This window comes from Phyllobates terribilis, unplaced genomic scaffold (genome assembly GCF_046119375.1).
Source record: "Phyllobates terribilis strain yellow unplaced genomic scaffold, ASM4611937v1 Scaffold_40__1_contigs__length_11209783, whole genome shotgun sequence".
Classification (NCBI taxonomy): domain Eukaryota; kingdom Metazoa; phylum Chordata; class Amphibia; order Anura; family Dendrobatidae; genus Phyllobates; species Phyllobates terribilis.
The window spans coordinates 10877378-10900634 of record NW_027362800.1 but is presented as its reverse complement, the minus strand read 5'-3'; the positions used below and the strand labels follow the sequence as shown (position 1 = coordinate 10900634).

General features: G+C 44.1%; 16 non-coding genes across 16 annotated transcripts; all 16 read left to right on the top strand.

Moving 5' to 3' along the window:
• Positions 1–2559: 2559 nt before the first annotated feature.
• On the top strand, positions 2560–2749 carry LOC141185892 (U2 spliceosomal RNA). The gene has a single exon (XR_012260488.1). It is a non-coding gene; the product is annotated as a U2 spliceosomal RNA (small nuclear RNA).
• A 1119-nt stretch (positions 2750–3868) lies between these two features.
• Positions 3869–4059, top strand: LOC141190980 (U2 spliceosomal RNA). Its single transcript, XR_012264986.1, has one exon. It is a non-coding gene; the product is annotated as a U2 spliceosomal RNA (small nuclear RNA).
• Positions 4060–5180: 1121 nt separating this feature from the next.
• LOC141185110 (U2 spliceosomal RNA) lies at positions 5181–5371 on the top strand. Its single transcript, XR_012259803.1, has one exon. It is a non-coding gene; the product is annotated as a U2 spliceosomal RNA (small nuclear RNA).
• Positions 5372–6487: 1116 nt separating this feature from the next.
• On the top strand, positions 6488–6678 carry LOC141190979 (U2 spliceosomal RNA). The gene has a single exon (XR_012264985.1). It is a non-coding gene; the product is annotated as a U2 spliceosomal RNA (small nuclear RNA).
• Positions 6679–7797: 1119 nt separating this feature from the next.
• Positions 7798–7988, top strand: LOC141190978 (U2 spliceosomal RNA). The gene has a single exon (XR_012264984.1). It is a non-coding gene; the product is annotated as a U2 spliceosomal RNA (small nuclear RNA).
• Positions 7989–9108: 1120 nt separating this feature from the next.
• Positions 9109–9299, top strand: LOC141190977 (U2 spliceosomal RNA). The gene has a single exon (XR_012264983.1). It is a non-coding gene; the product is annotated as a U2 spliceosomal RNA (small nuclear RNA).
• Positions 9300–10424: 1125 nt separating this feature from the next.
• LOC141185506 (U2 spliceosomal RNA) lies at positions 10425–10615 on the top strand. The gene has a single exon (XR_012260163.1). It is a non-coding gene; the product is annotated as a U2 spliceosomal RNA (small nuclear RNA).
• A 1118-nt stretch (positions 10616–11733) lies between these two features.
• Positions 11734–11924, top strand: LOC141184805 (U2 spliceosomal RNA). Its single transcript, XR_012259525.1, has one exon. It is a non-coding gene; the product is annotated as a U2 spliceosomal RNA (small nuclear RNA).
• Positions 11925–13045: 1121 nt separating this feature from the next.
• Positions 13046–13236, top strand: LOC141184801 (U2 spliceosomal RNA). The gene has a single exon (XR_012259522.1). It is a non-coding gene; the product is annotated as a U2 spliceosomal RNA (small nuclear RNA).
• Positions 13237–14356: 1120 nt separating this feature from the next.
• Positions 14357–14547, top strand: LOC141190976 (U2 spliceosomal RNA). The gene has a single exon (XR_012264982.1). It is a non-coding gene; the product is annotated as a U2 spliceosomal RNA (small nuclear RNA).
• Positions 14548–15669: 1122 nt separating this feature from the next.
• LOC141190974 (U2 spliceosomal RNA) lies at positions 15670–15860 on the top strand. Its single transcript, XR_012264980.1, has one exon. It is a non-coding gene; the product is annotated as a U2 spliceosomal RNA (small nuclear RNA).
• A 1118-nt stretch (positions 15861–16978) lies between these two features.
• LOC141190973 (U2 spliceosomal RNA) lies at positions 16979–17169 on the top strand. Its single transcript, XR_012264979.1, has one exon. It is a non-coding gene; the product is annotated as a U2 spliceosomal RNA (small nuclear RNA).
• Positions 17170–18285: 1116 nt separating this feature from the next.
• On the top strand, positions 18286–18476 carry LOC141190972 (U2 spliceosomal RNA). Its single transcript, XR_012264978.1, has one exon. It is a non-coding gene; the product is annotated as a U2 spliceosomal RNA (small nuclear RNA).
• Positions 18477–19597: 1121 nt separating this feature from the next.
• On the top strand, positions 19598–19788 carry LOC141190971 (U2 spliceosomal RNA). Its single transcript, XR_012264977.1, has one exon. It is a non-coding gene; the product is annotated as a U2 spliceosomal RNA (small nuclear RNA).
• A 1125-nt stretch (positions 19789–20913) lies between these two features.
• On the top strand, positions 20914–21104 carry LOC141185505 (U2 spliceosomal RNA). The gene has a single exon (XR_012260162.1). It is a non-coding gene; the product is annotated as a U2 spliceosomal RNA (small nuclear RNA).
• Positions 21105–22222: 1118 nt separating this feature from the next.
• Positions 22223–22413, top strand: LOC141184696 (U2 spliceosomal RNA). Its single transcript, XR_012259427.1, has one exon. It is a non-coding gene; the product is annotated as a U2 spliceosomal RNA (small nuclear RNA).
• Positions 22414–23257: the final 844 nt, after the last annotated feature.

The window sequence follows — 23257 nt, the reverse complement described above, 5'->3', positions numbered from 1 at the left end:
AAAAAAAGTCAGAATGTTTTTTATAAAAGCAGGGAGACGTAAAGCTAGAGAGAAAAAAAGATGTTTTAGTGATCTTAACACCAAACTACAAACACTTTTTAAATTCAAAGAGCTAGGGGTGGAGGTGGGAGATGATATTGCTAGCCTAAAAACTGAAATCCAGAACTGCATAGACACAAAGGGGAAAGAGATTATTTTTAACTCTAGAGTGCAGCACTTGGAGGAGGGGGAGAAGTGCTCTCGCTTCTTCTTCAAAAAAGTCATGGATAAAAGAGAAGTGATCACAAATCTAGAGGGTGAAACATCTATGCAGGGAATGTTGAATGCTACTTTTAACTTTTATAAGCATCTTTTTAGTAAAAAGTGTATAGATGAGTCCTTTTTATCTGATGCTCTTAATGATCTCGATTTTAAGTTAAATTTTACAGACCAGGAGTTTTTAGAACGCGATATTGTTTTAGAGGAATTATTTTATGTTTTTAAAAGTTTCTCTAAGGGTAAAGCACCTGGGTGTGACGGACTACCTGTAGAGTTTTATCTTACTTTTTGGGACATTTTAAAAGAGGACCTTTTTATGCTTTTTAAAGAAGTTTTTATTTGTGAACAGTTGCCATTTTCGTGGAGGAGAGGAGTGGTGTCTTTGATATATAAAAAAGGTGATCGCAGTACTCTAGCGAATTGGAGACCCATAACTCTCCTAAATGTTGATTACAAGGTACTTGCTAAGGTGGTTGCAAACCGGCTCAGGAATGTCATTGCCAAACTAATCCAGCCTGAGCAGGTTTGTAGTGTACCAGGCAGAAGTATTTCAGAGGTTTTAAACGTATTAAGGGATGTAATTTGGTATTCCAGAGACCGGGGTCAAAATGTAGCTCTTTTAGCCCTAGATTTTGAAAAAGCTTTCGATAGAGTCTCTCATACATTTCTTTTTACAGTTTTAAAAAGAATGGGTATCCCTAATATGCTTTTAAATTGTATTAAGATTTTATATAAAAATTGTTTTAGTCAAATTTCTCTTAATGGCTTTTTAACAGATGGAGTTCCCCTTGAGTCCGGAGTGAAGCAGGGATGCCCCTTGTCGCCCATCCTGTTCATCTGCGCCATGGAGCCCCTGCTGAGCGCAATAAGGAAAGACAAAGTGATTAGAGGGGTTCCTGTTCCTGGCGGAGGTGGCAGTGATGTGAGAGTCTTTGGCTACATGGATGACGTGACGGTTGTGTGCGTGGACCCTGCTTCCCTCCGGAGGGCGGTGTTGCGCATTGATTTTTTTTCCCAGGCATCCGGTTTTAAACTTAATTTAAATAAATCTGAATGTCTGACTTTGGGATCCTGGGACACCGCCCAACTCCCGCAGCTCACTATAAAACGAGACAATGTAAAAATTCTTGGAGTTGTTTTTAACGAGGAGAATGTGGGAACTCAAAGCTGGGAGAATGTCATAGAAAAAATGTCAAAGAAAATATCATTTTGGGGTTTGAGGTCCCTAACAATGGAGGGGAAAATTTTAATTATAAAATCAGTGTTGTTACCCCTCATACTGTATATAGCTATGGTGTACCCCCCCTCTGATGTTTTAATTAAAAAAATGACTAGGATGATCTTTATGTTTTTATGGAACTCCAAAATGGAAAAATTAAGGAGAGAAATAATGAGGAAGAATAAAATGAACGGCGGAAGGGATGTCCCCGATTTACATATTTATTTGTATTTAAATTATTTCTGCTTTTGATTCAAACATTTTAATGGTAATAGTGCGCTAAGTTATTTTTTAAAATATACTTGTGGGATGATTTTTAAAAGATGGTTTAAGTTGTCGTTGAATTCCCTTGTTTTACTATGCCCCCCCAAACACCAAGCAATCTTAGAAAAGACTGTTCGATTTTATAGCCTTGGTGATTTTAATATGGACATTTTTAAAGACCGCAAGAAGCTTTTATCTTTTCTGAGGAGGAATGAAGATGTGACCCCCATAGTAAATTTCTCAGAAGAGAGATCGAAGCAAGTTTGGAAGAATGTCTTCGGGAAATTCTTAGCAAATGGACATAAGGATATCGCATGGATGGTGGTCCACCAGTGCCTCCCCACCAGAGAGTTTCAACACAGGAGAGGCCTGGTGGCCAGAGCAAAATGCCCCAGAGACTCATGTGTTTATGACGAAACCACCTTGCACCTTATGTGGAATTGCCCATTTGCACAGGAACTTTGGCACAAAGTTGGGATTCTTTTAAAATGGACTTGCGGTTTAAGAGATTTTAACCATGAATATGTTTTATATGGCCTTTTTAAATGTCCGACCCCTCAACAGTATTGTATATGTTGGTGTATGATTAACTGTTTTAAAGACGCCCTTTGGAAGGCACGCAATATTTTACTTTTTAAACGTGATGCTATTTCTGTGAAGGATTGTCTTAAAATTGCTTTTAGTCAGATGTATATTTATTACTTGAGGGATGTCAAATGTATTGGGAGGAGGGATGCTAATCGTATATGGGGTTTTTATGGGTGGAATTCTGTGTTTTATTAATGTATTGTTTGTGTTGCTGTTTTTGATTGTAAACCATCTTTTACGCACATAATAAAATATGTTGAAACCTGATCTGTTCTTATCAGTTTAATATCTGATACGTCCCCTATCTGGGGACCATATATTAAATGGATTTTTAGAACAGGGAGATGGAAAAAGAGCTTGCTCTGTCCACTCCACGCATTGACCTGGTATTGCAGTATCTCCAGGACCGGTGCACCCCTTCTTTAATGCAGTTTCTAAAATCAGAAAGAATTGAATTCAATGCTTTTTGTTCATTTTGCTTGTTTGTCGGATTTTGGGATGGACTCTTTGGCTTTGCTTTTCTTCTCCTCATTGGATTTTTCATGTTAAAAGTTGCAGAAGCCAGATGACAAGCTCATTTTGGTTCAACTTCAGCAACTGTGCATTGCATTGCCATGTAATGTAATGTAATGCAATGCTATCTATCTAGCTCTCCCTCTATACTTCCTTTTGGATAAACAGACATATTAGGCAAGCATTTTGGAGCTTTCACCTAAATAACTACAGGTGGTGAGATAAGCTGCACAATATAATTGACCTTTCAGTATATTGTTGCACACACACCATCTATTTAGCAAATGCCCTTGTTATCAACAGCAGCCTTTTAAACTCACCTGAGCTAACAGGTATGTGAGCTGGTTACTCTGCTGCGCTTAAAATTTCTTTTTTGGTTTGCTACAATGCCTTTTCTGAAACGTTGTCTCCCTCTGCTGGAACACTGACTTCTTTCATTTAATGCCTGCAGACTATAAAAGAGAAACCAACCCAAAAAGTTTGGTTGATTAGTCTGTGGCATTCTTTTAAACTGTTGCTTATGGCGGTCTCTGTGAGCTTCTCAGTGACATTCAGCCATCCAGGTATCCCGCCTGCAGTAGACGGAATGTGGCAATGGAACGCTGGCTGCGCGTGTCATAATAGGCTCTGAGCCTTTATATACCTGCGCACAGCAGCAGCCACCTTCAGTCTGCTGCTGGACAGCCAGCAGCAGCAGCAGCAGGAGAGGTAATTAATCAGCAACCCTCCTGCTAAGGGTAGACAGCTGCTCGTTCCACCCCCCCCCGCCTTAATTGGTTCTCCTCCCTTCCAACGGTGTTGAGGCGGGTGGGAACAGCCGGGGGTTGAGGGTACTGTGCTAAAAGAGGTGGAGTTATGCAGATCTAAAACGCGTGGATTGCAGCAGCAGCAAGCCGAAAAGTGCAGGCATGTGAGGGATCTAGAGGTTGACAGCATGTCTTCTTAACGGGAGTCCAGGTGGCCATCTCCACAAATGGACTTTTCAGAATCCTTGGGTGGCACCGTAGTCGGAAACCAATTCTGGTTATCGCTTCTCGGCCTTTTGGCTAAGATCAAGTGTAGTATCTGTTCTTATCAGTTTAATATCTGATACGTCCCCTATCTGGGGACCATATATTAAATGGATTTTTAGAACAGGGAGATGGAAAAAGAGCTTGCTCTGTCCACTCCACGCATTGACCTGGTATTGCAGTATCTCCAGGACCGGTGCACCCCTTCTTTAATGCAGTTTCTAAAATCAGAAAGAATTGAATTCAATGCTTTTTGTTCATTTTGCTTGTTTGTCGGATTTTGGGATGGACTCTTTGGCTTTGCTTTTCTTCTCCTCATTGGATTTTTCATGTTAAAAGTTGCAGAAGCCAGATGACAAGCTCATTTTGGTTCAACTTCAGCAACTGTGCATTGCATTGCCATGTAATGTAATGTAATGCAATGCTATCTATCTAGCTCTCACTCTATACTTCCTTTTGGATAAACAGACATATTAGGCAAGCATTTTGGAGCTTTCACCTAAATAACTACAGGTGGTGAGATAAGCTGCACAATATAATTGACCTTTCAGTATATTGTTGCACACACACCATCTATTTAGCAAATGCCCTTGTTATCAACAGCAGCCTTTTAAACTCACCTGAGCTAACAGGTATGTGAGCTGGTTACTCTGCTGCGCTTAAAATTTCTTTTTTGGTTTGCTACAATGCCTTTTCTGAAACGTTGTCTCCCTCTGCTGGAACACTGACTTCTTTCATTTAATGCCTGCAGACTATAAAAGAGAAACCAACCCAAAAAGTTTGGTTGATTAGTCTGTGGCATTCTTTTAAACTGTTGCTTATGGCGGTCTCTGTGAGCTTCTCAGTGACATTCAGCCATCCAGGTATCCCGCCTGCAGTAGACGGAATGTGGCAATGGAACGCTGGCTGCGCGTGTCATAATAGGCTCTGAGCCTTTATATACCTGCGCACAGCAGCAGCCACCTTCAGTCTGCTGCTGGACAGCCAGCAGCAGCAGCAGCAGGAGAGGTAATTAATCAGCAACCCTCCTGCTAAGGGTAGACAGCTGCTCGTTCCACCCCCCCCCCCGCCTTAATTGGTTCTCCTCCCTTCCAACGGTGTTGAGGCGGGTGGGAACAGCCGGGGGTTGAGGGTACTGTGCTAAAAGAGGTGGAGTTATGCAGATCTAAAACGCGTGGATTGCAGCAGCAGCAAGCCGAAAAGTGCAGGCATGTGAGGGATCTAGAGGTTGACAGCATGTCTTCTTAACGGGAGTCCAGGTGGCCATCTCCACAAATGGACTTTTCAGAATCCTTGGGTGGCACCGTAGTCGGAAACCAATTCTGGTTATCGCTTCTCGGCCTTTTGGCTAAGATCAAGTGTAGTATCTGTTCTTATCAGTTTAATATCTGATACGTCCCCTATCTGGGGACCATATATTAAATGGATTTTTAGAACAGGGAGATGGAAAAAGAGCTTGCTCTGTCCACTCCACGCATTGACCTGGTATTGCAGTATCTCCAGGACCGGTTCACCCCTTCTTTAATGCAGTTTCTAAAATCAGAAAGAATTGAATTCAATGCTTTTTGTTCATTTTGCTTGTTTGTCGGATTTTGGGATGGACTCTTTGGCTTTGCTTTTCTTCTCCTCATTGGATTTTTCATGTTAAAAGTTGCAGAAGCCAGATGACAAGCTCATTTTGGTTCAACTTCAGCAACTGTGCATTGCATTGCCATGTAATGTAATGTAATGCAATGCTATCTATCTAGCTCTCCCTCTATACTTCCTTTTGGATAAACAGACATATTAGGCAAGCATTTTGGAGCTTTCACCTAAATAACTACAGGTGGTGAGATAAGCTGCACAATATAATTGACCTTTCAGTATATTGTTGCACACACACCATCTATTTAGCAAATGCCCTTGTTATCAACAGCAGCCTTTTAAACTCACCTGAGCTAACAGGTATGTGAGCTGGTTACTCTGCTGCGCTTAAAATTTATTTTTTGGTTTGCTACAATGCCTTTTCTGAAACGTTGTCTCCCTCTGCTGGAACACTGACTTCTTTCATTTAATGCCTGCAGACTATAAAAGAGAAACCAACCCAAAAAGTTTGGTTGATTAGTCTGTGGCATTCTTTTAAACTGTTGCTTATGGCGGTCTCTGTGAGCTTCTCAGTGACATTCAGCCATCCAGGTATCCCGCCTGCAGTAGACGGAATGTGGCAATGGAACGCTGGCTGCGCGTGTCATAATAGGCTCTGAGCCTTTATATACCTGCGCACAGCAGCAGCCACCTTCAGTCTGCTGCTGGACAGCCAGCAACAGCAGCAGGAGAGGTAATTAATCAGCAACCCTCCTGCTAAGGGTAGACAGCTGCTCGTTCCACCCCCCCCCGCCTTAATTGGTTCTCCTCCCTTCCAACGGTGTTGAGGCGGGTGGGAACAGCCGGGGGTTGAGGGTACTGTGCTAAAAGAGGTGGAGTTATGCAGATCTAAAACGCGTGGATTGCAGCAGCAGCAAGCCGAAAAGTGCAGGCATGTGAGGGATCTAGAGGTTGACAGCATGTCTTCTTAACGGGAGTCCAGGTGGCCATCTCCACAAATGGACTTTTCAGAATCCTTGGGTGGCACCGTAGACGGAAACCAATTCTGGTTATCGCTTCTCGGCCTTTTGGCTAAGATCAAGTGTAGTATCTGTTCTTATCAGTTTAATATCTGATACGTCCCCTATCTGGGGACCATATATTAAATGGATTTTTAGAACAGGGAGATGGAAAAAGAGCTTGCTCTGTCCACTCCACGCATTGACCTGGTATTGCAGTATCTCCAGGACCGGTGCACCCCTTCTTTAATGCAGTTTCTAAAATCAGAAAGAATTGAATTCAATGCTTTTTGTTCATTTTGCTTGTTTGTCGGATTTTGGGATGGACTCTTTGGCTTTGCTTTTCTTCTCCTCATTGGATTTTTCATGTTAAAAGTTGCAGAAGCCAGATGACAAGCTCATTTTGGTTCAACTTCAGCAACTGTGCATTGCATTGCCATGTAATGTAATGTAATGCAATGCTATCTATCTAGCTCTCCCTCTATACTTCCTTTTGGATAAACAGACATATTAGGCAAGCATTTTGGAGCTTTCACCTAAATAACTACAGGTGGTGAGATAAGCTGCACAATATAATTGACCTTTCAGTATATTGTTGCACACACACCATCTATTTAGCAAATGCCCTTGTTATCAACAGCAGCCTTTTAAACTCACCTGAGCTAACAGGTATGTGAGCTGGTTACTCTGCTGCGCTTAAAATTTCTTTTTTTGTTTGCTACAATGCCTTTTCTGAAACGTTGTCTCCCTCTGCTGGAACACTGACTTCTTTCATTTAATGCCTGCAGACTATAAAAGAGAAACCAACCCAAAAAGTTTGGTTGATTAGTCTGTGGCATTCTTTTAAACTGTTGCTTATGGCGGTCTCTGTGAGCTTCTCAGTGACATTCAGCCATCCAGGTATCCCGCATGCAGTAGACGGAATGTGGCAATGGAACGCTGGCTGCGCGTGTCATAATAGGCTCTGAGCCTTTATATACCTGCGCACAGCAGCAGCCACCTTCAGTCTGCTGCTGGACAGCCAGCAGCAGCAGCAGCAGGAGAGGTAATTAATCAGCAACCCTCCTGCTAAGGGTAGACAGCTGCTCGTTCCACCCCCCCCCGCCTTAATTGGTTCTCCTCCCTTCCAACGGTGTTGAGGCGGGTGGGAACAGCCGGGGGTTGAGGGTACTGTGCTAAAAGAGGTGGAGTTATGCAGATCTAAAACGCGTGGATTGCAGCAGCAGCAAGCTGAAAAGTGCAGGCATGTGAGGGATCTAGAGGTTGACAGCATGTCTTCTTAACGGGAGTCCAGGTGGCCATCTCCACAAATGGACTTTTCAGAATCCTTGGGTGGCACCGTAGTCGGAAACCAATTCTGGTTATCGCTTCTCGGCCTTTTGGCTAAGATCAAGTGTAGTATCTGTTCTTATCAGTTTAATATCTGATACGTCCCCTATCTGGGGACCATATATTAAATGGATTTTTAGAACAGGGAGATGGAAAAAGAGCTTGCTCTGTCCACTCCACGCATTGACCTGGTATTGCAGTATCTCCAGGACCGGTGCACCCCTTCTTTAATGCAGTTTCTAAAATCAGAAAGAATTGAATTCAATGCTTTTTGTTCATTTTGCTTGTTTGTCGGATTTTGGGATGGACTCTTTGGCTTTGCTTTACTTCTCCTCATTGGATTTTTCATGTTAAAAGTTGCAGAAGCCAGATGACAAGCTCATTTTGGTTCAACTTCAGCAACTGTGCATTGCATTGCCATGTAATGTAATGTAATGCAATGCTATCTATCTAGCTCTCCCTCTATACTTCCTTTTGGATAAACAGACATATTAGGCAAGCATTTTGGAGCTTTCACCTAAATAACTACAGGTGGTGAGATAAGCTGCACAATATAATTGACCTTTCAGTATATTGTTGCACACACACCATCTATTTAGCAAATGCCCTTGTTATCAACAGCAGCCTTTTAAACTCACCTGAGCTAACAGGTATGTGAGCTGGTTACTCTGCTGCGCTTAAAATTTCTTTTTTGGTTTGCTACAATGCCTTTTCTGAAACGTTGTCTCCCTCTGCTGGAACACTGACTTCTTTCATTTAATGCCTGCAGACTATAAAAGAGAAACCAACCCAAAAAGTTTGGTTGATTAGTCTGTGGCATTCTTTTAAACTGTTGCTTATGGCGGTCTCTGTGAGCTTCTCAGTGACATTCAGCCATCCAGGTATCCCGCCTGCAGTAGACGGAATGTGGCAATGGAACGCTGGCTGCGCGTGTCATAATAGGCTCTGAGCCTTTATATACCTGCGCACAGCAGCAGCCACCTTCAGTCTGCTGCTGGACAGCCAGCAGCAGCAGCAGCAGGAGAGGTAATTAATCAGCAACCCTCCTGCTAAGGGTAGACAGCTGCTCGTTCCACCCCCCCCCCGCCTTAATTGGTTCTCCTCCCTTCCAACGGTGTTGAGGCGGGTGGGAACAGCCGGGGGTTGAGGGTACTGTGCTAAAAGAGGTGGAGTTATGCAGATCTAAAACGCGTGGATTGCAGCAGCAGCAAGCCGAAAAGTGCAGGCATGTGAGGGATCTAGAGGTTGACAGCATGTCTTCTTAACGGGAGTCCAGGTGGCCATCTCCACAAATGGACTTTTCAGAATCCTTGGGTGGCACCGTAGTCGGAAACCAATTCTGGTTATCGCTTCTCGGCCTTTTGGCTAAGATCAAGTGTAGTATCTGTTCTTATCAGTTTAATATCTGATACGTCCCCTATCTGGGGACCATATATTAAATGGATTTTTAGAACAGGGAGATGGAAAAAGAGCTTGCTCTGTCCACTCCACGCATTGACCTGGTATTGCAGTATCTCCAGGACCGGTGCACCCCTTCTTTAATGCAGTTTCTAAAATCAGAAAGAATTGAATTCAATGCTTTTTGTTCATTTTGCTTGTTTGTCGGATTTTGGGATGGACTCTTTGGCTTTGCTTTTCTTCTCCTCATTGGATTTTTCATGTTAAAAGTTGCAGAAGCCAGATGACAAGCTCATTTTGGTTCAACTTCAGCAACTGTGCATTGCATTGCCATGTAATGTAATGTAATGCAATGCTATCTATCTAGCTCTCCCTCTATACTTCCTTTTGGATAAACAGACATATTAGGCAAGCATTTTGGAGCTTTCACCTAAATAACTACAGGTGGTGAGATAAGCTGCACAATATAATTGACCTTTCAGTATATTGTTGCACACACACCATCTATTTAGCAAATGCCCTTGTTATCAACAGCAGCCTTTTAAACTCACCTGAGCTAACAGGTATGTGAGCTGGTTACTCTGCTGCGCTTAAAATTTCTTTTTTGGATTGCTACAATGCCTTTTCTGAAACGTTATCTCCCTCTGCTGGAACACTGACTTCTTTCATTTAATGCCTGCAGACTATAAAAGAGAAACCAACCCAAAAAGTTTGGTTGATTAGTCTGTGGCATTCTTTTAAACTGTTGCTTATGGCGGTCTCTGTGAGCTTCTCAGTGACATTCAGCCATCCAGGTATCCCGCCTGCAGTAGACGGAATGTGGCAATGGAACGCTGGCTGCGCGTGTCATAATAGGCTCTGAGCCTTTATATACCTGCGCACAGCAGCAGCCACCTTCAGTCTGCTGCTGGACAGCCAGCAGCAGCAGCAGCAGGAGAGGTAATTAATCAGCAACCCTCCTGCTAAGGGTAGACAGCTGCTCGTTCCACCCCCCCCCCCTCCCGCCTTAATTGGTTCTCCTCCCTTCCAACGGTGTTGAGGCGGGTGGGAACAGCCGGGGGTTGAGGGTACTGTGCTAAAAGAGGTGGAGTTATGCAGATCTAAAACGCGTGGATTGCAGCAGCAGCAAGCCGAAAAGTGCAGGCATGTGAGGGATCTAGAGGTTGACAGCATGTCTTCTTAACGGGAGTCCAGGTGGCCATCTCCACAAATGGACTTTTCAGAATCCTTGGGTGGCACCGTAGTCGGAAACCAATTCTGGTTATCGCTTCTCGGACTTTTGGCTAAGATCAAGTGTAGTATCTGTTCTTATCAGTTTAATATCTGATACGTCCCCTATCTGGGGACCATATATTAAATGGATTTTTAGAACAGGGAGATGGAAAAAGAGCTTGCTCTGTCCACTCCACGCATTGACCTGGTATTGCAGTATCTCCAGGACCGGTGCACCCCTTCTTTAATGCAGTTTCTAAAATCAGAAAGAATTGAATTCAATGCTTTTTGTTCATTTTGCTTGTTTGTCGGATTTTGGGATGGACTCTTTGGCTTTGCTTTTCTTCTCCTCATTGGATTTTTCATGTTAAAAGTTGCAGAAGCCAGATGACAAGCTCATTTTGGTTCAACTTCAGCAACTGTGCATTGCATTGCCATGTAATGTAATGTAATGCAATGCTATCTATCTAGCTCTCCCTCTATACTTCCTTTTGGATAAACAGACATATTAGGCAAGCATTTTGGAGCTTTCACCTAAATAACTACAGGTGGTGAGATAAGCTGCACAATATAATTGACCTTTCAGTATATTGTTGCACACACACCATCTATTTAGCAAATGCCCTTGTTATCAACAGCAGCCTTTTAAACTCACCTGAGCTAACAGGTATGTGAGCTGGTTACTCTGCTGCGCTTAAAATTTCTTTTTTGGTTTGCTACAATGCCTTTTCTGAAACGTTGTCTCCCTCTGCTGGAACACTGACTTCTTTCATTTAATGCCTGCAGACTATAAAAGAGAAACCAACCCAAAAAGTTTGGTTGATTAGTCTGTGGCATTCTTTTAAACTGTTGCTTATGGCGGTCTCTGTGAGCTTCTCAGTGACATTCAGCCATCCAGGTATCCCGCCTGCAGTAGACGGAATGTGGCAATGGAACGCTGGCTGCGCGTGTCATAATAGGCTCTGAGCCTTTATATACCTGCGCACAGCAGCAGCCACCTTCAGTCTGCTGCTGGACAGCCAGCAGCAGCAGCAGGAGAGGTAATTAATCAGCAACCCTCCTGCTAAGGGTAGACAGCTGCTCGTTCCACCCCCCCCCCCGCCTTAATTGGTTCTCCTCCCTTCCAACGGTGTTGAGGCGGGTGGGATCAGCCGGGGGTTGAGGGTACTGTGCTAAAAGAGGTGGAGTTATGCAGATCTAAAACGCGTGGATTGCAGCAGCAGAAAGCCGAAAAGTGCAGGCATGTTAGGGATCTAGAGGTTGACAGCATGTCTTCTTAACGGGAGTCCAGGTGGCCATCTCCACAAATGGACTTTTCAGAATCCTTGGGTGGCACCGTAGTCGGAAACCAATTCTGGTTATCGCTTCTCAGCCTTTTGGCTAAGATCAAGTGTAGTATCTGTTCTTATCAGTTTAATATCTGATACGTCCCCTATCTGGGGACCATATATTAAATGGATTTTTAGAACAGGGAGATGGAAAAAGAGCTTGCTCTGTCCACTCCACGCATTGACCTGGTATTGCAGCATCTCCAGGACCGGTGCACCCCTTCTTTAATGCAGTTTCTAAAATCAGAAAGAATTGAATTCAATGCTTTTTGTTCATTTTGCTTGTTTGTCGGATTTTGGGATGGACTCTTTGGCTTTGCTTTTCTTCTCCTCATTGGATTTTTCATGTTAAAAGTTGCAGAAGCCAGATGACAAGCTCATTTTGGTTCAACTTCAGCAACTGTGCATTGCATTGCCATGTAATGTAATGTAATGCAATGCTATCTATCTAGCTCTCCCTCTATACTTCCTTTTGGATAAACAGACATATTAGGCAAGCATTTTGGAGCTTTCACCTAAATAACTACAGGTGGTGAGATAAGCTGCACAATATAATTGACCTTTCAGTATATTGTTGCACACACACCATCTATTTAGCAAATGCCCTTGTTATCAACAGCAGCCTTTTAAACTCACCTGAGCTAACAGGTATGTGAGCTGGTTACTCTGCTGCGCTTAAAATTTCTTTTTTGGTTTGCTACAATGCCTTTTCTGAAACGTTGTCTCCCTCTGCTGGAACACTGACTTCTTTCATTTAATGCCTGCAGACTATAAAAGAGAAACCAACCCAAAAAGTTTGGTTGATTAGTCTGTGGCATTCTTTTAAACTGTTGCTTATGGCGGTCTCTGTGAGCTTCTCAGTGACATTCAGCCATCCAGGTATCCCGCCTGCAGTAGACGGAATGTGGCAATGGAACGCTGGCTGCGCGTGTCATAATAGGCTCTGAGCCTTTATATACCTGCGCACAGCAGCAGCCACCTTCAGTCTGCTGCTGGACAGCCAGCAGCAGCAGCAGCAGGAGAGGTAATTAATCAGCAACCCTCCTGCTAAGGGTAGACAGCTGCTCGTTCCACCCCCCCCCGCGCCTTAATTTGTTCTCCTCCCTTCCAACGGTGTTGAGGCGGGTGGGAACAGCCGGGGGTTGAGGGTACTGTGCTAAAAGAGGTGGAGTTATGCAGATCTAAAACGCGTGGATTGCAGCAGCAGCAAGCCGAAAAGTGCAGGCATGTGAGGGATCTAGAGGTTGACAGCATGTCTTCTTAACGGGAGTCCAGGTGGCCATCTCCACAAATGGACTTTTCAGAATCCTTGGGTGGCACCGTAGTCGGAAACCAATTCTGGTTATCGCTTCTCGGCCTTTTGGCTAAGATCAAGTGTAGTATCTGTTCTTATCAGTTTAATATCTGATACGTCCCCTATCTGGGGACCATATATTAAATGGATTTTTAGAACAGGGAGATGGAAAAAGAGCTTGCTCTGTCCACACCACGCATTGACCTGGTATTGCAGTATCTCCAGGACCGGTGCACCCCTTCTTTAATGCAGTTTCTAAAATCAGAAAGAATTGAATTCAATGCTTTTTGTTCATTTTGCTTGTTTGTCGGATTTTGGGATAGACTCTTTGGCTTTGCTTTTCTTCTCCTCATTGGATTTTTCATGTTAAAAGTTGCAGAAGCCAGATGACAAGCTCATTTTGGTTCAACTTCAGCAACTGTGCATTGCATTGCCATGTAATGTAATGTAATGCAATGCTATCTATCTAGCTCTCCCTCTATACTTCCTTTTGGATAAACAGACATATTAGGCAAGCATTTTGGAGCTTTCACCTAAATAACTACAGGTGGTGAGATAAGCTGCACAATATAATTGACCTTTCAGTATATTGTTGCACACACACCATCTATTTAGCAAATGCCCTTGTTATCAACAGCAGCCTTTTAAACTCACCTGAGCTAACAGGTATGTGAGCTGGTTACTCTGCTGCGCTTAAAATTTCTTTTTTGGTTTGCTACAATGCCTTTTCTGAAACGTTGTCTCCCTCTGCTGGAACACTGACTTCTTTCATTTAATGCCTGCAGACTATAAAAGAGAAACCAACCCAAAAAGTTTGGTTGATTAGTCTGTGGCATTCTTTTAAACTGTTTCTTATGGCGGTCTCTGTGAGCTTCTCAGTGACATTCAGCCATCCAGGTATCCCGCCTGCAGTAGACAGAATGTGGCAATGGAACGCTGGCTGCGCGTGTCATAATAGGCTCTGAGCCTTTATATACCTGCGCACAGCAGCAGCCACCTTCAGTCTGCTGCTGGACAGCCAGCAGCAGCAGCAGCAGGAGAGGTAATTAATCAGCAACCCTCCTGCTAAGGGTAGACAGCTGCTCGTTCCACCCCCCCCCCGCCTTAATTGGTTCTCCTCCCTTCCAACGGTGTTGAGGCGGGTGGGAACAGCCGGGGGTTGAGGGTACTGTGCTAAAAGAGGTGGAGTTATACAGATCTAAAACGCGTGGATTGCAGCAGCAGCAAGCCGAAAAATGCAGGCATGTGAGGGATCTAGAGGTTGACAGCATGTCTTCTTAACGGGAGTCCAGGTGGCCATCTCCACAAATGGACTTTTCAGAATCCTTGGGTGGCACCGTAGTCGGAAACCAATTCTGGTTATCGCTTCTCGGCCTTTTGGCTAAGATCAAGTGTAGTATCTGTTCTTATCAGTTTAATATCTGATACGTCCCCTATCTGGGGACCATATATTAAATGGATTTTTAGAACAGGGAGATGGAAAAAGAGCTTGCTCTGTCCACTCCACGCATTGACCTGGTATTGCAGTATCTCCAGGACCGGTGCACCCCTTCTTTAATGCAGTTTCTAAAATCAGAAAGAATTGAATTCAATGCTTTTTGTTCATTTTGCTTGTTTGTCGGATTTTGGGATGGACTCTTTGGCTTTGCTTTTCTTCTCCTCATTGGATTTTTCATGTTAAAAGTTGCAGAAGCCAGATGACAAGCTCATTTTGGTTCAACTTCAGCAACTGTGCATTGCATTGCCATGTAATATAATGTAATGCAATGCTATCTATCTAGCTCTCACTCTATACTTCCTTTTGGATAAACAGACATATTAGGCAAGCATTTTGGAGCTTTCACCTAAATAACTACAGGTGGTGAGATAAGCTGCACAATATAATTGACCTTTCAGTATATTGTTGCACACACACCATCTATTTAGCAAATGCCCTTGTTATCAACAGCAGCCTTTTAAACTCACCTGAGCTAACAGGTATGTGAGCTGGTTACTCTGCTGCGCTTAAAATTTCTTTTTTGGTTTGCTACAATGCCTTTTCTGAAACGTTGTCTCCCTCTGCTGGAACACTGACTTCTTTCATTTAATGCCTGCAGACTATAAAAGAGAAACCAACCCAAAAAGTTTGGTTGATTAGTCTGTGGCATTCTTTTAAACTGTTGCTTATGGCGGTCTCTGTGAGCTTCTCAGTGACATTCAGCCATCCAGGTATCCCGCCTGCAGTAGACGGAATGTGGCAATGGAACGCTGGCTGCGCGTGTCATAATAGGCTCTGAGCCTTTATATACCTGCGCACAGCAGCAGCCACCTTCAGTCTGCTGCTGGACAGCCAGCAGCAGCAGCAGCAGGAGAGGTAATTAATCAGCAACCCTCCTGCTAAGGGTAGACAGCTGCTCGTTCCACCCCCCCCCCCCGCCTTAATTGGTTCTCCTCCCTTCCAACGGTGTTGAGGCGGGTGGGAACAGCCGGGGGTTGAGGGTACTGTGCTAAAAGAGGTGGAGTTATGCAGATCTAAAACGCGTGGATTGCAGCAGCAGCAAGCCGAAAAGTGCAGGCATGTGAGGGATCTAGAGGTTGACAGCATGTCTTCTTAACGGGAGTCCAGGTGGCCATCTCCACAAATGGACTTTTCAGAATCCTTGGGTGGCACCGTAGTCGGAAACCAATTCTGGTTATCGCTTCTCGGCCTTTTGGCTAAGATCAAGTGTAGTATCTGTTCTTATCAGTTTAATATCTGATACGTCCCCTATCTGGGGACCATATATTAAATGGATTTTTAGAACAGGGAGATGGAAAAAGAGCTTGCTCTGTCCACTCCACGCATTGACCTGGTATTGCAGTATCTCCAGGACCGGTGCACCCCTTCTTTAATGCAGTTTCTAAAATCAGAAAGAATTGAATTCAATGCTTTTTGTTCATTTTGCTTGTTTGTCGGATTTTGGGATGGACTCTTTGGCTTTGCTTTTCTTCTCCTCATTGGATTTTTCATGTTAAAAGTTGCAGAAGCCAGATGACAAGCTCATTTTGGTTCAACTTCAGCAACTGTGCATTGCATTGCCATGTAATGTAATGTAATGCAATGCTATCTATCTAGCTCTCCCTCTATACTTCCTTTTGGATAAACAGACATATTAGGCAAGCATTTTGGAGCTTTCACCTAAATAACTACAGGTGGTGAGATAAGCTGCACAATATAATTGACCTTTCAGTATATTGTTGCACACACACCATCTATTTAGCAAATGCCCTTGTTATCAACAGCAGCCTTTTAAACTCACCTGAGCTAACAGGTATGTGAGCTGGTTACTCTGCTGCGCTTAAAATTTCTTTTTTGGTTTGCTACAATGCCTTTTCTGAAACGTTGTCTCCCTCTGCTGGAACACTGACTTCTTTCATTTAATGCCTGCAGACTATAAAAGAGAAACCAACCCAAAAAGTTTGGTTGATTAGTCTGTGGCATTCTTTTAAACTGTTGCTTATGGCGGTCTCTGTGAGCTTCTCAGTGACATTCAGCCATCCAGGTATCCCGCCTGCAGTAGACGGAATGTGGCAATGGAACGCTGGCTGCGCGTGTCATAATAGGCTCTGAGCCTTTATATACCTGCGCACAGCAGCAGCCACCTTCAGTCTGCTGCTGGACAGCCAGCAACAGCAGCAGGAGAGGTAATTAATTAGCAACCCTCCTGCTAAGGGTAGACAGCTGCTCGTTCCACCCCCCCCCCCGCCTTAATTGGTTCTCCTCCCTTCCAACGGTGTTGAGGCGGGTGGGAACAGCCGGGGGTTGAGGGTACTGTGCTAAAAGAGGTGGAGTTATGCAGATCTAAAACGCGTGGATTGCAGCAGCAGCAAGCCGAAAAGTGCAGGCATGTGAGGGATCTAGAGGTTGACAGCATGTCTTCTTAACGGGAGTCCAGGTGGCCATCTCCACAAATGGACTTTTCAGAATCCTTGGGTGGCACCGTAGTCGGAAACCAATTCTGGTTATCGCTTCTCGGCCTTTTGGCTAAGATCAAGTGTAGTATCTGTTCTTATCAGTTTAATATCTGATACGTCCCCTATCTGGGGACCATATATTAAATGGATTTTTAGAACAGGGAGATGGAAAAAGAGCTTGCTCTGTCCACTCCACGCATTGACCTGGTATTGCAGTATCTCCAGGACCGGTGCACCCCTTCTTTAATGCAGTTTCTAAAATCAGAAAGAATTGAATTCAATGCTTTTTGTTCATTTTGCTTGTTTGTCGGATTTTGGGATGGACTCTTTGGCTTTGCTTTTCTTCTTCTCATTGGATTTTTCATGTTAAAAGTTGCAGAAGCCAGATGACAAGCTCATTTTGGTTCAACTTCAGCAACTGTGCATTGCATTGCCATGTAATGTAATGTAATGCAATGCTATCTATCTAGCTCTCCCTCTATACTTCCTTTTGGATAAACAGACATATTAGGCAAGCATTTTGGAGCTTTCACCTAAATAACTACAGGTGGTGAGATAAGCTGCACAATATAATTGACCTTTCAGTATATTGTTGCACACACACCATCTATTTAGCAAATGCCCTTGTTATCAACAGCAGCCTTTTAAACTCACCTGAGCTAACAGGTATGTGAGCTGGTTACTCTGCTGCGCTTAAAATTTCTTTTTTTGTTTGCTACAATGCCTTTTCTGAAACGTTGTCTCCCTCTGCTGGAACACTGACTTCTTTCATTTAATGCCTGCAGACTATAAAAGAGAAACCAACCCAAAAAGTTTGGTTGATTAGTCTGTGGCATTCTTTTAAACTGTTGCTTATGGCGGTCTCTGTGAGCTTCTCAGTGACATTCAGCCATCCAGGTATCCCGCATGCAGTAGACGGAATGTGGCAATGGAACGCTGGCTGCGCGTGTCATAATAGGCTCTGAGCCTTTATATACCTGCGCACAGCAGCAGCCACCTTCAGTCTGCTGCTGAACAGCCAGCAGCAGCAGCAGGAGAGGTAATTAATCAGCAACCCTCCTGCTAAGGGTAGACAGCTGCTCGTTCCACCCCCCCCCGCCTTAATTGGTTCTCCTCCCTTCCAACGGTGTTGAGGCGGGTGGGAACAGCCGGGGGTTGAGGGTACTGTGCTAAAAGAGGTGGAGTTATGCAGATCTAAAACGCGTGGATTGCAGCAGCAGCAAGCCGAAAAGTGCAGGCATGTGAGGGATCTAGAGGTTGACAGCATGTCTTCTTAACGGGAGTCCAGGTGGCCATCTCCACAAATGGACTTTTCAGAATCCTTGGGTGGCACCGTAGTCGGAAACCAATTCTGGTTATCGCTTCTCGGCCTTTTGGCTAAGATCAAGTGTAGTATCTGTTCTTATCAGTTTAATATCTGATACGTCCCCTATCTGGGGACCATATATTAAATGGATTTTTAGAACAGGGAGATGGAAAAAGAGCTTGCTCTGTCCACTCCACGCATTGACCTGGTATTGCAGTATCTCCAGGACCGGTGCACCCCTTCTTTAATGCAGTTTCTAAAATCAGAAAGAATTGAATTCAATGCTTTTTGTTCATTTTGCTTGTTTGTCGGATTTTGGGATGGACTCTTTGGCTTTGCTTTACTTCTCCTCATTGGATTTTTCATGTTAAAAGTTGCAGAAGCCAGATGACAAGCTCATTTTGGTTCAACTTCAGCAACTGTGCATTGCATTGCCATGTAATGTAATGTAATGCAATGCTATCTATCTAGCTCTCCCTCTATACTTCCTTTTGGATAAACAGACATATTAGGCAAGCATTTTGGAGCTTTCACCTAAATAACTACAGGTGGTGAGATAAGCTGCACAATATAATTGACCTTTCAGTATATTGTTGCACACACACCATCTATTTAGCAAATGCCCTTGTTATCAACAGCAGCCTTTTAAACTCACCTGAGCTAACAGGTATGTGAGCTGGTTACTCTGCTGCGCTTAAAATTTCTTTTTTGGATTGCTACAATGCCTTTTCTGAAACGTTGTCTCCCTCTGCTGGAACACTGACTTCTTTCATTTAATGCCTGCAGACTATAAAAGAGAAACCAACCCAAAAAGTTTGGTTGATTAGTCTGTGGCATTCTTTTAAACTGTTGCTTATGGCGGTCTCTGTGAGCTTCTCAGTGACATTCAGCCATCCAGGTATCCCGCCTGCAGTAGACGGAATGTGGCAATGGAACGCTGGCTGCGCGTGTCATAATAGGCTCTGAGCCTTTATATACCTGCGCACAGCAGCAGCCACCTTCAGTCTGCTGCTGGACAGCCAGCAGCAGCAGCAGCAGGAGAGGTAATTAATCAGCAACCCTCCTGCTAAGGGTAGACAGCTGCTCGTTCCACCCCCCCCCCCGCCTTAATTGGTTCTCCTCCCTTCTAACGGTGTTGAGGCGGGTGGGAACAGCCGGGGGTTGAGGGTACTGTGCTAAAAGAGGTGGAGTTATGCAGATCTAAAACGCGTGGATTGCAGCAGCAGCAAGCCGAAAAGTGCAGGCATGTGAGGGATCTAGAGGTTGACAGCATGTCTTCTTAACGGGAGTCCAGGTGGCCATCTCCACAAATGGACTTTTCAGAATCCTTGGGTGGCACCGTAGTCGGAAACCAATTCTGGTTATCGCTTCTCGGCCTTTTGGCTAAGATCAAGTGTAGTATCTGTTCTTATCAGTTTAATATCTGATACGTCCCCTATCTGGGGACCATATATTAAATGGATTTTTAGAACAGGGAGATGGAAAAAGAGCTTGCTCTGTCCACTCCACGCATTGACCTGGTATTGCAGTATCTCCAGGACCGGTGCACCCCTTCTTTAATGCAGTTTCTAAAATCAGAAAGAATTGAATTCAATGCTTTTTGTTCATTTTGCTTGTTTGTCGGATTTTGGGATGGACTCTTTGGCTTTGCTTTTCTTCTCCTCATTGGATTTTTCATGTTAAAAGTTGCAGAAGCCAGATGACAAGCTCATTTTGGTTCAACTTCAGCAACTGTGCATTGCATTGCCATGTAATGTAATGTAATGCAATGCTATCTATCTAGCTCTCCCTCTATACTTCCTTTTGGATAAACAGACATATTAGGCAAGCATTTTGGAGCTTTCACCTAAATAACTACAGGTGGTGAGATAAGCTGCACAATATAATTGACCTTTCAGTATATTGTTGCACACACACCATCTATTTAGCAAATGCCCTTGTTATCAACAGCAGCCTTTTAAACTCACCTGAGCTAACAGGTATGTGAGCTGGTTACTCTGCTGCGCTTAAAATTTCTTTTTTGGTTTGCTACAATGCCTTTTCTGAAACGTTGTCTCCCTCTGCTGGAACACTGACTTCTTTCATTTAATGCCTGCAGACTATAAAAGAGAAACCAACCCAAAAAGTTTGGTTGATTAGTCTGTGGCATTCTTTTAAACTGTTGCTTATGGCGGTCTCTGTGAGCTTCTCAGTGACATTCAGCCATCCAGGTATCCCGCCTGCAGTAGACGGAATGTGGCAATGGAACGCTGGCTGCGCGTGTCATAATAGGCTCTGAGCCTTTATATACCTGCGCACAGCAGCAGCCACCTTCAGTCTGCTGCTGGACAGCCAGCAGCAGCAGCAGCAGGAGAGGTAATTAATCAGCAACCCTCCTGCTAAGGGTAGACAGCTGCTCGTTCCACCCCCCCCCCCTCCCGCCTTAATTGGTTCTCCTCCCTTCCAACGGTGTTGAGGCGGGTGGGAACAGCCGGGGGTTGAGGGTACTGTGCTAAAAGAGGTGGAGTTATGCAGATCTAAAACGCGTGGATTGCAGCAGCAGCAAGCCGAAAAGTGCAGGCATGTGAGGGATCTAGAGGTTGACAGCATGTCTTCTTAACGGGAGTCCAGGTGGCCATCTCCACAAATGGACTTTTCAGAATCCTTGGGTGGCACCGTAGTCGGAAACCAATTCTGGTTATCGCTTCTCGGACTTTTGGCTAAGATCAAGTGTAGTATCTGTTCTTATCAGTTTAATATCTGATACGTCCCCTATCTGGGGACCATATATTAAATGGATTTTTAGAACAGGGAGATGGAAAAAGAGCTTGCTCTGTCCACTCCACGCATTGACCTGGTATTGCAGTATCTCCAGGACCGGTGCACCCCTTCTTTAATGCAGTTTCTAAAATCAGAAAGAATTGAATTCAATGCTTTTTGTTCATTTTGCTTGTTTGTCGGATTTTGGGATGGACTCTTTGGCTTTGCTTTTCTTCTCCTCATTGGATTTTTCATGTTAAAAGTTGCAGAAGCCAGATGACAAGCTCATTTTGGTTCAACTTCAGCAACTGTGCATTGCATTGCCATGTAATGTAATGTAATGCAATGCTATCTATCTAGCTCTCCCTCTATACTTCCTTTTGGATAAACAGACATATTAGGCAAGCATTTTGGAGCTTTCACCTAAATAACTACAGGTGGTGAGATAAGCTGCACAATATAATTGACCTTTCAGTATATTGTTGCACACACACCATCTATTTAGCAAATGCCCTTGTTATCAACAGCAGCCTTTTAAACTCACCTGAGCTAACAGGTATGTGAGCTGGTTACTCTGCTGCGCTTAAAATTTCTTTTTTGGTTTGCTACAATGCCTTTTCTGAAACGTTGTCTCCCTCTGCTGGAACACTGACTTCTTTCATTTAATGCCTGCAGACTATAAAAGAGAAACCAACCCAAAAAGTTTGGTTGATTAGTCTGTGGCATTCTTTTAAACTGTTGCTTATGGCGGTCTCTGTGAGCTTCTCAGTGACATTCAGCCATCCAGGTATCCCGCCTGCAGTAGACGGAATGTGGCAATGGAACGCTGGCTGCGCGTGTCATAATAGGCTCTGAGCCTTTATATACCTGCGCACAGCAGCAGCCACCTTCAGTCTGCTGCTGGACAGCCAGCAGCAGCAGCAGGAGAGGTAATTAATCAGCAACCCTCCTGCTAAGGGTAGACAGCTGCTCGTTCCACCCCCCCCCCCGCCTTAATTGGTTCTCCTCCCTTCCAACGGTGTTGAGGCGGGTGGGAACAGCCGGGGGTTGAGGGTACTGTGCTAAAAGAGGTGGAGTTATGCAGATCTAAAACGCGTGGATTGCAGCAGCAGCAAGCCGAAAAGTGCAGGCATGTGAGGGATCTAGAGGTTGACAGCATGTCTTCTTAACGGGAGTCCAGGTGGCCATCTCCACAAATGGACTTTTCAGAATCCTTGGGTGGCACCGTAGTCGGAAACCAATTCCGGTTATCGCTTCTCGGCCTTTTGGCTAAGATCAAGTGTAGTATCTGTTCTTATCAGTTTAATATCTGATACGTCCCCTATCTGGGGACCATATATTAAATGGATTTTTAGAACAGGGAGATGGAAAAAGAGCTTGCTCTGTCCACTCCACACATTGACCTGGTATTGCAGTATCTCCAGGACCGGTGCACCCCTTCTTTAATGCAGTTTCTAAAATCAGAAAGAATTGAATTCAATGCTTTTTGTTCATTTTGCTTGTTTGTCGGATTTTGGGATGGACTCTTTGGCTTTGCTTTTCTTCTCCTCATTGGATTTTTCATGTTAAAAGTTGCAGAAGCCAGATGACAAGCTCATTTTGGTTCAACTTCAGCAACTGTGCATTGCATTGCCATGTAATGCAATGCTATCTATCTAGCTCTCCCTCTATACTTCCTTTTGGATAAACAGACATATTAGGCAAGCATTTTGGAGCTTTCACCTAAATAACTACAGGTGGTGAGATAAGCTGCACAATATAATTGACCTTTCAGTATATTGTTGCACACACACCATCTATTTAGCAAATGCCCTTGTTATCAACAGCAGCCTTTTAAACTCACCTGAGCTAACAGGTATGTGAGCTGGTTACTCTGCTGCGCTTAAAATTTCTTTTTTGGTTTGCTACAATGCCTTTTCTGAAACGTTGTCTCCCTCTGCTGGAACACTGACTTCTTTCATTTAATGCCTGCAGACTATAAAAGAGAAACCAACCCAAAAAGTTTGGTTGATTAGTCTGTGGCATTCTTTTAAACTGTTGCTTATGGCGGTCTCTGTGAGCTTCTCAGTGACATTCAGCCATCCAGGTATCCCGCCTGCAGTAGACGGAATGTGGCAATGGAACGCTGGCTGCGCATGTCATAATAGGCTCTGAGCCTTTATATACCTGCGCACAGCAGCAGCCACCTTCAGTCTGCTGCTGGACAGCCAGCAGCAGCAGCAGGAGAGGTAATTAATCAGCAACCCTCCTGCTAAGGGTAGACAGCTGCTCGTTCCACCCCCCC